This window comes from Gambusia affinis, linkage group LG19 (genome assembly GCF_019740435.1).
Source record: "Gambusia affinis linkage group LG19, SWU_Gaff_1.0, whole genome shotgun sequence".
Taxonomy (NCBI): Eukaryota; Metazoa; Chordata; class Actinopteri; order Cyprinodontiformes; family Poeciliidae; genus Gambusia; species Gambusia affinis.
The window spans coordinates 22,542,329-22,557,014 of NC_057886.1; the positions used below are offsets into that span (position 1 = coordinate 22,542,329).

Below are 14,686 nucleotides of genomic sequence, written 5' to 3' on the forward strand. Positions count from 1 at the left end.
TTTGGTTTTATCCTAAAACTGCTGAAATCTGACCCCACTCCATTGTTTTCATTTTGAGAAGAAGGAAGTTTCTCTCAGTGTGAGTTGAGTTGTTCAGTCCTTCAGTGGTTGTTGGGGCAGCGCCCCCACAGGCGAGGAGGGGAACAGTTTTTTCAAAGGTTTCAGTTGGTTTGACAATGGAGTGTGAAAGAGAATCGCAGGAGCTGAAAATGTAGCAACTTTGGTCCCCAAAAGCAGAGTATACCGGTCTGGAAACACCCTAAGGTTTACCATCTAGTAATTTGGGATATATTTTAAAGCATCACTGCAAGTACAGTGTCTAAAATCATACAAAAATCAAAAGAAATAAGCAAAGCATATCTGGAGGAGAATAGAGGAACTCTGGTTCATCCTTCAGTCCATTCTCTTGACACTTGAAGATTCCACATTCATCTATTCAAATTAGTAGATGCAAAACAAGGTTTGGTGTGAAAATTTTAAATTAAACCCAGAACAAAAAAGTCTAACACTTTTGTGAAGACAATGGGTTAAGCTGGTGAGAAAGAGTCATCATCAACGGTGAAAGAAATTCTGAACTGACAATCTCCTGAAAGGCCGCTCAGGTAGGAAGAAGCCATTACTCCAAAAGCACTTTGTGAATCGTAGGTAAGGCAAGACGTAAAACAAACATACATACAAAAAATATAAATCAGCACAGAATTAGCATTCTGATCTTTGGATGCTAACCAATAACCTGAAACATGCATGTTGTTCCTAATTTTACAGAATGTAGCGGTTCTGCATCTGAGTGCAGTAAGTGTGCATTGAGCTGCAGACAGGTGCTCCTGAATATTCATCAGCTCTCATGGATTCTAATCACTGTCAATATGTGTGCATTTTGAAAGTGTCAACTGTTCAGAAAACAAAATCTGTCTCCACTGCAGCTACCGCTTGTGAAAATGGATGATGCTGGAAGGAGCGTATGGTTTCCTCTTTATTAAAATGAGAAATGCTGCACAAGGTTGAAGTGTTTGAAAATGATGCGGAGTCCTGGGACATGGACTGTTTCTTCTCCTTAAGCCTGTTAGAAAGGCTGAAGCTCCATGATGCACTGCAAAAAGACGAAACCTTACCTACTGCAAATATTGGCAAACTACTGAACTTATAAAAACACATTTTCCTCATGTCATAAGAGAAATAATCTGCCTTTTTCATCAATATTTAGCAATTGTCTTTAAATAAGCTCCTATATGTTTATGAAAAGTTACTTATAAGTTAGTTTTGTTTATTTCAAGATATTTGACTGAAACTATTTGGTAAGATTTTGTGTTGTTGCAGTGTGTTATGGGTCTTGGTTACATTATGTCACCTTATTGGTTTCTAAACAGGTGTAACTCTGTAAATTAAAATGTATTCAACAAATTTAATAACATCTTAATTTATAGATTTATTCCAAGTAGGGTTGCAACTAATGATTAGGCCTCCAAACGTGACACATGCTAACCCCCTGCGCCACCACAGCACGCCCCAAATCTCCCCCAAACTCTTGAAAAAACTTTGCTTCATAATCTGCTATATCTGCTGTTTGTGCACCTTTTCTATATCACACAGTTCTTCCCTCCACCTGATTTTCCTTTCAAGTCTGTGGCCGTCTGTCGTTGTTTGTGCAGCTATTCTGACAGTTTTCCTGCCACTTTCCTTAAATATGATTGGAAGCAGCACTCTGATGAGTCAATTATAGTTTTTTCTGTATCAAAATTTCTTTTATTAGTCATATGTAAGATTAGGTTTATTTATTAATTAATATAATATGAGTCTAACCTTTTGAATTGAATCATTTGAAATCATGAACTTTTCAACAAAATTCAAAAGTCTTATTATTCACATCCTCAATTTAACGCTGAAAGACAATCGGGACAATTTATTCCTTTACATTTAAAAACAACTGCATAGAAAGTGTTTGCTAACCTCTTGGAGGAGTAATATCTTGTTTTACAGTTTCACTTATCTTCATTGTTTCAACTGGAGCTGGAGATAGCAGGAAGGCATCTCCTCATTTGCAGTTTGTCTCAGAGATCCATTTAAGTGGCTTCAACATGTCACCCTGTGGATGCTGCGAAATACGGCTGCTGACATCCCGCCCTCTGTCTGTTGTTCTCCAGCCTATGCATCCCTGTATATTGCTTGTTTCGCCGTGTGTTTATAAGAAAAGATTAGTGTCCAGACGGTTTACGCCGTGATGAGATGACATGTTGTGATCAACTTTTTCTTTTTCCGCCGTTGTTATCTGATTTGACTTGGAGCTGCGGAGCGAGGCTCCTGCTACAGTTTCATTTCAGATGATACGGCTGAAGATCTGATTTTCCAGACGCAGCGACGGATGTGTCTCAAACTTGCAATAAAAACTCCCTTCTCTGCAATCTAACCCACAGAAAGGCGCATAGAAAAAATAAAAATGCAATATTATGCCACGTTTTCATATCGAGCCCCACCTTAAGATACAAGCGAATGAAACACAACTTTCATGAACAATATGCTAAAATTAGCTCGATTTTTAGCCTTCCAAAGTAATTAAAATGCAAATCATTTAATAGTGATTTGCAGAGGTTTTCATCCAGTTTCTTTCTGTGTTCTGTAAATATTAGCACAATTTTCATCATCATTAACTAAGTAGTCTGTGTTTCAGATATAAATATGAAAATATTGCAAAAAATAAGATGTCGGTAACAGTTGATGCTGAAATGTCTCCTTCAGCAGCGTGGTCGTCACTTTAAGACAATCCGGATCCTTCAGATCTGATTACAACTAAAGAGTTTTTCTTCAGACAAGGCCTCTGTGAAGACGGTCCTATTGTCTCCAAAACTGTTTGCATGTTGGATGTTAAACTTTGAATCTTTTTACAACCTACCTAGAAACGCTTTCTGCCTTTGGAAAAAGCATCTAGAGTAACACCATAAAGCTCAGTGACTTAGTAACGTTACGGAGAAATTTATCATCCAGCACCGCAAACACACTTGAGATTTCTGTGGTTTTGTCTCATTTCTAGTGCAAATATCTTTGTACACTTGAAATAAGACAAAAATAACTTCAAAGTGACATTTTAGCAAGATATGGGAGCTTGTTTACAGTAATTAATTCTGGAATATTGATGAAAAACTACTTCTTCCATTGGTAGATTATTTCAATCATAAAATGGGAAAAAAAATTTTTTCTTATAAGTCAAATGCTGCTTTTCCAAGACGTGAAAAATTTGCCCTTGGAATTAATAATTCTGATCTTTATTCAATAATTATTGAAACGAAACAAGTTCCCATATGTTGCTGAAAAGTAACTTTTTAGTTAATGCAAGTAAAATAAGAAAGAACTAAGATATGTGCACCAGAAACTAAACAAAAATCCTTGGTAAGATTTCTGACTTTAAACTGTGAATTCTGAGTTTTTATCAGAATTCTCATTATAATTTGTTGAGATCAAAAGTCAGAATTCAGAAATTAATATGAGAATTCTGGGATTAAAGTCACAATCTGACGTTAATTTCAGAATAAAAGTCATGGCAGTGCTTGCCGGATCCTGCAACATTCAGAGAGTCTTGACGACTTCTGATCCTTTCAACTGGTGAAATGTTACCCGATTTCAAAACTTCAGCACTTCGGAGAAAGAGTTGAACTTCTTCGGCTTGATGATAAAATATGAATTATCTGTTCCACCTGTTGAATATTAATTGCACAGAATGAAACTGAAATGCAGTTGAACATAATTATTGTCATTTTAAAAACTGACAGGTAAAAATTTTGACACCGTTGGTCAAAATGATGAAGGAAACACTGCAGGTCGACCTCTGGTCCCGACCCACATGGAACCGGGATGAGGAATGGGAGGTCAGAGCCAATGCCACTGCCAGGGCTGACTGAGTCATTTTACACTCTGTCATCACTCTTATCACTGTTTTATCCCGTCTTTGCCTCTATCTCGATTGGTCACTCCTCTCTGGAATACGTCTGCACCCTGGAGAATTTATCTCTGATTTCTTATCTTCCTTTTCTTGGCCTCTCTCTCCCAGCTGCCCCCTCCTCCTCCCGCCTTTCTTTTTATCCCTCACATTTCTGTGTTGTGTTTGTCCTTCTCCGTCTCCTGTAATAGAGCTGGAATTATATGCTGAAGGTAAATAGAGTTGAGGTGAAGCGGATGAGCCCCTACAGGAACAATCGTTTTACAGCTGCTCGCCTAATTATCTCCTTTCTTGGGTACATTTGGTGTCATATTTCCAGGTTTCACAATGTCATCACAAAGATGAACTTATCAGTTCAGTAGATCAGTGGATAAACTGTAGCTGGACTTTACACGTTGCACAATGTCGGCTCGGCTAATTATGACATTTTCAAAGTCGGTCATTTTCACAGCAGAGGCCCATTTTATGCAGAGTCCATTTAAATTCTTAATTGCGCCTCTGTGTTATGTGAGCCTGGGTATTTGGTGTATAGCCTTGGGAGCTGTTTGCCCTTGGTGATTCTTTCATCTTCAGATTTAATAGCATGAGTCAAACAGTGTTTTGTAAATTTGATTCGGGTACATCAAGTAGCTGGGGCTCCTTGTGCTAATATTGACCTGAAGGACTGGGTGCAAAGAGGATATGAAGATCCCTCCTGGATGGAACAGGCACTGAATGCGCTGAGCGCTTTTAGAGGACAGGCTCCTTTGATGTGTGTTTTTCTTGGCCTTAAAGTCACTTCATGCATCTGATTTCCACAACGAAGACAATGGAAGCTCCTTACAGTTTCCTCAGCACCGCTTTGAGGTCATCAAACCAGCCTGTTGAAAGCTTTTCTGATATTACTGGAGAGGGATTTAAAAAAACTTTTTATCTGCAAAAAGAATAAACATACAGAACAAGGAGGAGATGCCTTGACTGATTTTTGTTTGGTTCATAATACAAGTGAGAGACGTTTATACATTCCTGCCTAAAACGGTTAGCATGGAGGTACAGATGGATGAGTTTCCATTACAAATGTGTGCAAAACGTCGATATTCTGCTAAGATCAAAATAAAAGCTCAATGGAAGATACTGGAAGTATTGTGGTGTTTCTGTTTAATTAAAAACACAATTAAAATCACACATGAATACGTATGTTCACATGATAAGTCTGGTGGAAGACAACTCCAACCACACAGCACCTGTCAGCCACCGTGGATTAGTCATTAAAAAACGTTTCTCTGTCCACCTGTAGGAGCATCCAGTTGTTGATCATGTAACTTGTGTGATGCAAAAACAAAAAAACCTCACTTGAGGGCAAAACGTTTTGTCCACTAAAACCCAACAGATCGCATCAAGCACGTAGCGACAGTAGAGAGGAAAACCTTGGCAGCAGCGTTTCAGGAGTACTTTCTAAGATGGATGGATTGTACTTGAATACTCTCAATACTTTTGATTACAAGGAGACCAAGTTCATCACAGAAATCTTTTAAATCTCTACTCAGGTTGCCGGTTTCTGATTCTTCAAAGCTGTTTCCTCTTAGAAAGCATTCCTTCTGACTTCCACTTTCACAGTTTCTGCAGATAAAAGAGCTCATGCTGCCGCTGCGGGTTGAGCTTCGATGTGACGTCCTCAACGTGCTTCTTCTCCATTTTGAAATTAGATTTTTTTTTACAAATTTCTGCTCCAAACATAGAAACAAACAATAAACCTACATGAATAACAGCCTCCCACATTTCTTCCCATTTCTCTTGAAAAAGGTCACAATTTGGAGTAATTACGTAACAAAATATTTACCTGTTATCTTCTTTTGCTTCAGACAGTGCAAACAATGTTTAAAATCAATGTTTTTTAATAGATAGAGGATTGATTTTGTGGCTTTTTCTCCCTGAATGTGTGCACTTGACTTTAACTGGCTTATTAGTATGTGTGTGTGAATCCCCACACACCTGGCTCCCCGTCTCTTCCACTTCACCTCATTCAGCAGCAACATTTCTGTTGGCACCAAACCTACTGTTGATGATTATTCTGGCAACAAACATATTTTTGCACTCTCTGAAGTGAATATATTTTCCAAACCTCCTAAGTTTATTCGTGCCTTGGTTATCGTGGGTTACAGATCTGGAGACCTTCTTTATTTCCCTATTTATCACCTAATTCTGTTCAAAATGACTCATTGTTAATTCCAGCGCCTGTTTAATAGAAGCCTGTTTTTATGAGATAATCCACTGTTCAAGGTCTGGCCTGTTGGAGCAGATGTTAGATTACCCACAGAGAAAGGCGCTGTAAATAAAAGCACAAGCTTTCTGCATGCAGAAACGCAGAAATATCAGACTGATCAAACTATTACAGTTTAAATCCAGAGCATTTTCTTCCTGTGGGCCATAAAAAATCCCCATAACCTCATCCATAAATAAAGCAAGTTGGGGTATTGTAGAAATAATAAAGACGTGTCCAGTGTCTAGCCGGCGTCTCATGTTTGCTCCATGTTGTCATTCTCAGCACATTTCATAATGGATGAACATATTTTCTTCGTATACAGAAAAGCGCTGATAATGAGAGTTATCGTTCTTTAGAATTTGCACCACTGATGATAATGGACTTCATTATGTCCCTCTTCCAGTAAGCTGTCACCCTGAACAAATTTAAATTAGCCAGCCCAGAGCAGATCTTACGGCGAGATTATTTCCATTCAAGGCACCATTTGGAGCTGTTTTGATTCCCTTTAATACAGGACTTTTCACTCCAGCGAGCAGCCGCCCTGTTTATTTGACTGTCACAACATTATAAATTACTGGCAGCTTTCTAAGCAATGACAAGAAGGAGGGGGAGTCACCTCGGACGTGAAGGATGCTGGCTCACTGGATCCGAACGGGACAAGGTTGGGTCTTGGACAAGAGACCCTGAGGGAACCATGTGGTAGGAACCATACTGTGACACATTCAATAAAGTTAATTAATAGTATTTTATACATAATGAGAGTGGATTTCCCACGTGGTCCACTCTCAGGTTGGAGAGACGGCAGTTTCTGGAAACAAAAAAAACGGGGTTTTAACATTTCACGTTGAGTTCAGGTTATTTTTATGATTTCAGCGAAATAAAGTTGAAGATTGGTGGGAACGGTCTCGTTGCAGGCATAAATGACATTAAAACATAATGATACATAACAGCCTGCATGCAGTTTATTACGCAGAAGCCCTGAGAGGCAAGCGAGACAATAAAATCCCTGGTAATCCATTTTTTAAAGTCGGATTGTGACTTTAAATTGTTTTCTCTCCTTTTTCTGTTCCCTTAATTTCTTTTTATGTATGAAAGCAGTCTAGGGAGAAATTGGCAACTTTCTGCCAACTGAATCATTTTTGAAAAATCTTCCGGTGTATTTTTTTTTAGCTCGTTTTACCATACCAAATTTTATGGACAATCAAAAGTTTTTATCACTGAATCATGTCCTGTATGTCGTTAAATTAATCTGAGGCACCCATGTTTTCTCACAAAGGGGATAAAATATCTTAAAATAACCTATAAATACTTGTTAACCATTTCTTAAAATCTTATTAACCAGTTTTCCTTAATAATGTGTTGCTAATGAAATCTGAATTATTTACGTAACATTTCCACCAACATTTTCATTCAACGGGGAATTCCAGGGTTTCCAGCCCAAACAACACTGCATTTTTCTACCTCACAATGGCGACTATTTTAAAATAACTTTCCTATGAAGACTTTCTTCAAACCTGCCAAATGATGTGAAAAGCAGCCCAAATTTAACAAAGCTCGGGAGTGAGGGGGTCCCAGCCCAAAGTATTAAAAAACCAATCTGGCAACAGAGCCGTGACAGTCTCCTGTGGCGCTGGAACTGAAGCTAGATAGCCAATAGTGGGCGGTTGCTAGGGAGAAATAATAAACATTTGGCCAATCAGCATCGATGAATTTAATATCTTTGGGGCGCTCAGAATCTCACCTCGTAAAGTTTCGGGACGATAAAGTTGATAATGGCGATGACGGCAGCCGATGGAAAGCTAGCTTAGATCGAATCCCCACCTTGAATGACAAGTAAGATACAAATTTTATTTCTCAGCATTTTTATTAGCTTTAGCCGCCATGTTGCTTTGCTCCTTTTCTTCCTTTATTTTTTGTATTTTTTCATCATCAGCTGATGTAACTTATTTTTTGCTCATAATCAGTTATGAACGTTGCTGTGGTTTATTTGATGCGTATGTTGATTTGGTTAGCATAATGCTAATGCTGCTCTGGATAAATATGTTGGTTTGATTTATTTTTTCTATTAATAATGATGATTCTCTTGTTGCCTCCTTTGAGTTTCTGCTGCTATTATAATGTTAATGTTTGGTTGATATTCCAAGATGGCCGTTCTGATGTGGTGTTGGACAAGGAGGAGCTGAAGTCTTGTTTGGTAAGTCAGATTTATGAACCTTCATTTCTGTTAGATTATTCTGAACTCCTGATTGTCAGATAAATCTCGGGCGTTGCTTGGTGTTGTGGTTCTAGCGAAACTTGGATTAGACTTGGATTCCTGGATTAAATGTACTCATTATGATAATTTCATCCTATTCCAGTGGATTTGACTTCTTTTATGTAAAAAGGCTGCGACTGACTTTCTTCAATTTTAATAGAATTTAGCCTATTGTTTTTTTCAGAGTTAAACTTATAGTCAACCATACATCAGTTTGGTATTTTTACAATCTTTGTTGACTGATTTAATGATTAAATTCTGCATATATTTCAAGTTACTAAGCAGTTCATTTACTTTTTGCTAATCTAACCCCTCATGTTACAGTATGAAAGATTTTCTACTGTTCATTTATCTGAAAATTTAAGAATAAATTCAGAAATTTTCTAGAAAAAACATTAACATTTCTGAGTCAAAAAATTGCAAGAAAAGAACTCAGAAATGTGTAGAATAATCTCAGAAATTTTCAAAAGTTGAACATTTTTAACTTTTGAAACTCATATATTTCCAAGTTTTTTACTAGCAAATTTCTGAGACTAATCTCAAAATTTTTGGAAGAAATGTATGTCCTTGTTTTTCTATCTACGAAGGCCCTAGTACGCAAACCTGTTCACACGTCAGCCCCTCCAGGAGTTGGTTTTCAGTTGCTGCCTCTACTCTGGGGACTGGATGTTTCTGCCATGACTTTCTCCTGCCTTTAAATCGCTGCTGTAGACAGCAGGTTGCGGTTGCAGTGACGTGCGGCGCATTTCATGATCCTTTTGATGTTTGGTTGAAGTTCTTAAATGAATTGTTACAGTCATTAGCGCTGTGATTGTTGGCTACGTTGCCACCAGCGTCAGCGTCTCTGTTTTGTTCGGACGTGTGATGTGGTTCCCGCCGTTTGTGTGTCTGAAAGGAGTTAACTAGCAACAAGTCAACCTTGGCCGACGCTCCTGTGGTCATTAGTGGACCGGTGTGCATTGATCCAGCTGCAGTTGTTAGTGTGCTCAGACAGCTGGGGAAACTTCACTGCATATAAAAATTGGATGTAGCCACCTGGAATCCACCCATTTCTTTGTTCGCTGCTGTTTTGAAGCTGTGAAGCTGAATTTTTGGGCCAACAAAAGTTGCCAAATTCTGTCTGGATTGTTGACCGGAAAAACATAAAAATCATCCGTGACTAGATGTTTCATTTAGGTATTTTTAAGGAAGCATCCACTAGAATCAGAGGGAGATTTTTTATTTATTTTTTTTATTAATCGTAGATTGATTAAGTGGGCGGTATGGACAAGAGGGGAAGACGTAGAGTTGTGCATTTTCCCACTGTCATTCTTTCCTATTTTCTTTTCATTTTTTTTTTTTAGCTTAATGTCATATTGTTAGCTCCTCCAGACTAGCAGCAGCAAGAAGCAAACCCCTCCTAGAACTAAGGATCTGTTGAGTTCATCATATGAACTACTACTCCCTCCAATGCGCCTAAGAACATTTGTGTTATTATTTTACTAAACTTTTCATTTAACCTGATCAAGAACGGCAGCAGCACACAACATAATAGACAAGACAAGTAGACAGAAATGAGAAAAATGGACAATAGAAATAAATAAAATATGCTAAAATTGACAATAATAATTTAAAAAAGAGGCGATTTATCATTTGAAACACAGGCCTTGTTGACTGGATGTTTGTTGCACAAACTTTCCTAACTCTGCATAAAAAGCAAAATTGAGAGTCATTGTTGTAATGACGTGCTGAAGATGGAGTGTCGGAAAGAGCAGGAGCTTCTTAAAGTGACAGACACCCAGCTTCAAGGCATGAGGTTACAAAGTCAAATTTCTTTTAAGTCATATTTGATATTGACATATTTTTATAAGAACTAAAGGCAACATAGATACTGGATTGTGCTAGAAAATGTCACTAAGTGCTTGAAAAATACATAATACCGCCCCTTTAAATTCATACCAGTTAGGAGGTTAACTAGTCAGTAAATAAACAGAATGTTGCTGTTAAATGTACAGAAACAAACTCGCTTGTCTTCAGAAATGCTGCCGTTCGGCACCTCATGTTAGTGTGGCGTTTTTTCTCAGCGGTTAGGATAAAATCAGCAGCTGAGCTTCTCTAGGTTTCCTTTTTATCCGTCTGCGGCCCTGGGAGTTGGCTCTGCTGCCAGCTTGTGCTTCTGATTAGCATGTTCTCAGCTGTATTGACTGATGGTGAGACTCTCGGCTGGCTCCCCTCGAAAGGTGTAATAAACAGAACCTGGGAAGCTGCGGAGCATCTGCATTAACACCTTGCAGTGGCCGTCTCCAAGGGCCTGGGAACCGAGGACAGTGCCTTCCCTTCACACCTCGTTACTCCTATTCCCTCCCGTGACCTTTCCCTGCAGGCAAACACGCACCCCATGAGACGGCAAACCAATCAGTACCCCCTTCCATCCAGCCCAACCTCTCCTAACCCTTCCTCTTTGTCTCGTTCCCTTTTCCCTGGGCCCAGATACACCGCCGCCGCAACTGTCATCGACTCTGTTGCTGAGTGGTATCGTTGTCATGGGCCCCATCATTGTCCTCCACTCTATCAGTCAGTGCTGTTTACATTCTGGTGATTTTCGCCTTGAATTGCTCTTGCGGAAATGTGACCTTGACGGGAATGCACGCGTCTTTTAAACCCGAAGAGGAAGGAGAAGGCTCTTTGAAAGTCTTGTCTTTCATGCCACTAGACAGGAGGCTGTCTGAACTTTTTTTTTTTTGACCAGTTATTACAAAGATCAGGATGGGCTCAAATGCATCAAGCCTCAGAGAGTGCAAGTCGCAGTTCTCCAGGTGAAAGGAAATCAGGCCCTCTGGCAAGGTTGCGTGGTTTGTCTTTGATGCTCTTGGTTTGACACATGGAGCTCACCTTGACTGGGTCATTTATTCAGACACACACTGAAGTCACCCGGCGCTGGGAGGCCGAGGGCCGGACACGTTCAGCCTTCATGGAGCGATGGCGCCGGGAAACAGCTGTTCTTCAGCATTTCAATCAGTCCTCAGGCTTTTGGAAACGTTTCTGAAAAGGAATACAACTTAAGATGGAGACTTTTGAAGCTAAATGGAAACCAATAATCCTGACACCTCTATTTACTCTAATTGTTTTCTTTGTTTTGTTATTCACGGTCTCTCTGTGTATCATTAGCCGCCAGGCTATTACTGTTTACTGATTGTTTTATCAACTTTTGAGATGTGACTGTTACCTCCAATCAAAAAGAAAGTTCTGGTTGAATAATTCTAATTTTAAACCAAACTTTACCAGGGCTATGAACAATTTTGATTTATTTAGACTGCAGAATAGAAACTAGATGTTTAGCTGAGTGATTGTGGAGAGGAAAAGCTGAAAGGGTTGGTTGACGTACAGATTTGTACTTTTCCTGGTTTATTACTTTTTCCAACTTTTTCTTAGAAATGCTTCAGCAAAGTTTCCCCTGGAAGTTTGAAAAATTGTCAGCAACTTAAAATAAGAAAGGTCACATTAGAAAATGGTGATTTCAGTAGTTGGATGTTGATTACAAAAGCCTTAGGACATTTTATCCATGGAGTTGATATATGATTTCAACTCCATGTTGAAATTATATATCAAACTTACATGAAGTCCTAACTTTTTTACTTTTATTTTTTTTAATCATTTAATAAAGAATTAAATCATAATTGCCTTTAAAAGGTTTGAAAAAGTCTTAAACTTGATTTATAGACACTTGGAAGCGCCCTGTTTAACTTTTCAAACTTTAATTAGGTCACTTTCTTTTCTCTCAAAGCTAATCCAAATTGTAGAAAATCCTTTTAAGTTGGTCTCTGTGAAAGTCGAGTGAGGAGTGCTTTAACTGGGCCGGATGGCGCAGACTGCATGTCGGAGCATTTATGCTTCTGCAGATTATGTCTGCAGCTCAGACCCGGAACGTCCCAGTCAGATGTTAAAGTGACAGGACGTTAAGGCGCTGCATGTTTTCGCATTACTGGTGTGGCTTTAAAAATGGGAAAACAGCTGCAGGCAGGTTGCAGGTTGTCGTGTCGAGAAAACCTGTTGCAATTACAGCTTGTTACATAATTCAGCCTCGCAGACCGGTCAGCACTGCCCTCTGAGACGCCATGATGACGTTCGGTTGTAAGTAGAGTAGCACTACTACAACATATTTTTACTCAAGTAAAAGTAAAAAGTAGCCGCCCAAGAAACTGCTCAAGAGTAAGAAATTGTTTGAAAAGAAGGTGACTTCAGTACTCACTGCTCAAAACATCAGCCATTTGATATTTAAAAACTACATAATTAGATGGGCCAAAATGAAGGTATTTTAAACACCAAAATGAAAATAATTCATACAAATAACTTAATTAGAAAATAGTTTAGCTATAAAACTGCAGGTGTTTGTCTGTCTGGTGAATTTCAGGTTAAAACCAGCAGTGAAGTTACTCAGTTGGTAGAGCATCCAGACATTCAACTCCAGTAAGAGTAGCAATAAAAAGTGAAAACTAAAGTGCAGTAAAAATACTCTTAATAGTACGCTGCAAAAACACAAAATCTTAGCAAGTATTTTGATTTAATTTCTAGCAGAAATAGTAACCTTAAAATAAGGCAAAACTTAGATAAAAGTAACTTTTCTTTAAGATAGAAGTTTGGTTTTAGTAAACGATATTTTAATATAGATGTAAAAATAAATACTAGTTCCACTGACAGATTATTTCACTTATACAAGACATTTTACAAAATCAGTGTCTTTAAATCAATCTGCCAGTGGAATTAGTACTTTTGTTTTTAATCAATATTAAAAATTATTTACTGAAAAGAAACTCTTATATCTGGCTGAAATGTTACTTATTTACTCTAGAAATTGGACCAAAATACAAAGATTTTGCATTTCCAGTGTTTCTGAAAAGTTACTCAAGTAACTGTAACTAGTTACTACCCAACTCTGCTAATTTCATATTCCATCGGTGGGTAAACCGCTGAGCGTCGTTGTGGCTCTGGAGCGCAGATTTGACTTTAAACCTTCTGCTTTTTGAATAAACCGTCCCAGCCTGACCTCGGACATCTGCAAGTCTAACACTGTAGATGAGTTGCAAACTGCAGTGTGGCAAGTCAGAGCACAGAAAAACCCTGTTAATTGGTCCAGTCTGCTGGCCCCTGTCAGACGAGGCCTTTCATGGCCTTTTCATGGCTTTCTCCTGGGAAAACCGAGGAGGCTGCCTGTAATGAGCCACACTACCTGGTTGCAAGAAGGGAAGAGAGAGGGGGGATCAGGAGGGTCGCTCGTGGGCAATTAGAGAGAAATAATGAGAGCTTTCTCTTTCTCTCTGTCTCTGTTTCTCCCCCTCTTCACCCCTCGTCTCATCCCTCCTGTGAGAACGGTGCCTCATCAGGTAACTTTTTAGGGGAGCGTCCCGTGAGAGGCGCCTCAAAGCCCAAGCCAGCGCTGCAAGAGGAGCAGCAGAGCATTGTAGAGCTTCAAGAAATGCTTGTTTGCTTCATGTATGCCAAATCCGGCCCGCCAAAGCTTCTGATGTGGCCCTCAGAACCTGTTAGCCTTAAAGAAAACGGCTCAGATGTTATTCCATCTAATAAATCAAAGCCAAATTACAACAGTCAGTACCTCCAGGTTTTCAAGCAAAATCAGCAGCTCACAGTTTTTTTGCGTCAGTGCATTATAGTGAATGTATTGGAAATTTTCTGCTGAAACATTGGCTTTATGTGATGCTAACTCCCACCTGCAGGTGGCAGTGTTTCTTCCTTCTACTCCACTGCTGCCTCGGCCTTCCTTCATGTCAAGTTATAGTCCAGGAATGACAACAAAAAGATTGAGTTACAAAAGTCTCATTTAACTTCATTCTAATGTGGAAATCTTTCTAAATTAGCTCCAGGAAATCAGTGATTATAATTGCAAGAAATCACAAAAACAAACACAAAATCCTGCAGGGACTGATAAATGTGAAGAGATCTCCTGTATTAATCATTTGAATAAGTATCGAATGCAGAGACAGATATTTATTAATAGTTTATCAGTTTGTAAATGGGAAAGTTTTGAGCCACACTGAGTTCTGCAAAAACACAAAATCTTAGCAGGTATTTTTGTCTGGTTTCTAATACTAATAACTTTATCCCTTTGAAATAAAACAAATTTAGAAATACTTTATTTATCCCAAAGGGAAATTAAATGTTTATTGTAACTCATGTTTACTCAGGTTCTTCAGAGTTATTATAGATCATGATGGCTGTTGAAAGAAAAGATCTCTTGTAGCAGTCTGTGTTACAGTGCATTTGAAGA

General features: G+C 38.8%; 1 protein-coding gene across 3 annotated transcripts in view; it reads left to right on the plus strand.

Moving 5' to 3' along the window:
- The first annotated feature begins 7,910 nt into the window (after positions 1 to 7,910).
- The window catches only part of rbfox3a (RNA binding fox-1 homolog 3a), a 536,592-nt gene continuing 529,816 nt past the window's right edge, over positions 7,911 to 14,686 (plus strand). For all 3 annotated transcript variants that reach the window (XM_044101258.1, XM_044101255.1, XM_044101254.1), the window contains exons 1-2: positions 7,911 to 8,003; positions 8,315 to 8,364. The gene's annotated coding sequence lies outside the window, so the exon portion shown is untranslated. The remainder of the gene's footprint in view (positions 8,004 to 8,314; positions 8,365 to 14,686) is intronic.